Here is a 1,276-nt window from a genome sequence, read left to right on the forward strand (position 1 = left end):
TATAATGTTGCAGAACTATTGCACTGAACTTGGGAAATAAGAGGAACGAACTACCAACAAATATTTCTGGTGGATTTCTTTTGTCTGAAGATATCGTTGGATTATACAAGACCTGGTTTTGCAGATTACTTGCTTAGTGCTGGTAGGGTAAAACAGGCACATTATGTTGAAAAAATGAGAGGAAGAGGCATTCTGCTTAAATTTGGATTCCTTCTTAGCTTACTGATAAGATTGCAGGAGGCAACATGTCTTTTTAGTTATTAATCTGGGATGTTCATGAGGATTTTCAGATACGGGTATGACTGATGGGGCCAGCTGCTTATTACAGCAATTGGCATTACTGGGTGCTGTTTTTCTTGATAACATCTTTTTTTACAGGATTCCAGAGAGAAATTTCCAGTGAAATGACAGGTGAGCTACTACTTGGTTTTGCCACTGGTAGCCAAAACTCGCTCACATGCATTTCTGTTGCATGTTAATATTAAAAATGAAAGCTGTACCTATATAAACGCCCTTATACAGTTAAGATGCATAAAGGATTTGTGATCTGTGGTGGTGTTTTTCCTTCCAGGCATTGAAACTGCTGATTATCTATAAAGAAAATCAACTTACAAGAGTGTGATTAAAAGGAATGTTGCTTACTTGTGTGACATGGGAACAAAATTAGATTGTGCTGTATTTTTTGACAATATCAAGCTCTATTGGATGGTCCTGTTTTGCAGGTGCACGTTCGTGATACCAAGGGAAAAGCAATATTTTATTTCAACCTTTCCCTTTTCTCTGCGTTTGCATGACCATGGGAGTAGTATAGAGATCAGGAGTGTGGCACGGAGCACCCACATCAGGGAATGGGGGGCACTGCCCAAATACAAAAAGGTGTAGTCATATTTTGCAACGAGTATGATATTTTGTGTTGAAGTTGTCATTACTTTTTAGATGTTTTGCTTACAGTGTTTTGTGTTTCAGTTTAAGCAAGAGATATTTCATTATAGATTCACATAACAGTTTTATCAGTATCAGTGATGGTTTGAAATAAATTGCAACTTGCATTCATTGCTTTACAGTAATTGTTGCACTTTTAATACTTTAAATAATAGTTTGCTTAAAAAACTGTCAAGGCTATGAAATAAAAAAAAATATATTGCATTTTCTTTTTAGTATCTGACAGAAGGGAGGACAATGGATTGTGCTGCAGTAGGATAGAGAGAGAGAGAGAGGGAGTCAAAGATTAATAAACTGGGATAAAATTGAAGGAGTTAGGCATTCAGTGGAAATG

The sequence above is a fragment of the Protopterus annectens genome, chromosome 11.part0 (genome assembly GCF_019279795.1).
Source record: "Protopterus annectens isolate FY-2018-M chromosome 11.part0, PAN1.0, whole genome shotgun sequence".
Lineage (NCBI taxonomy): Eukaryota > Metazoa > Chordata > Ceratodontiformes > Protopteridae > Protopterus > Protopterus annectens.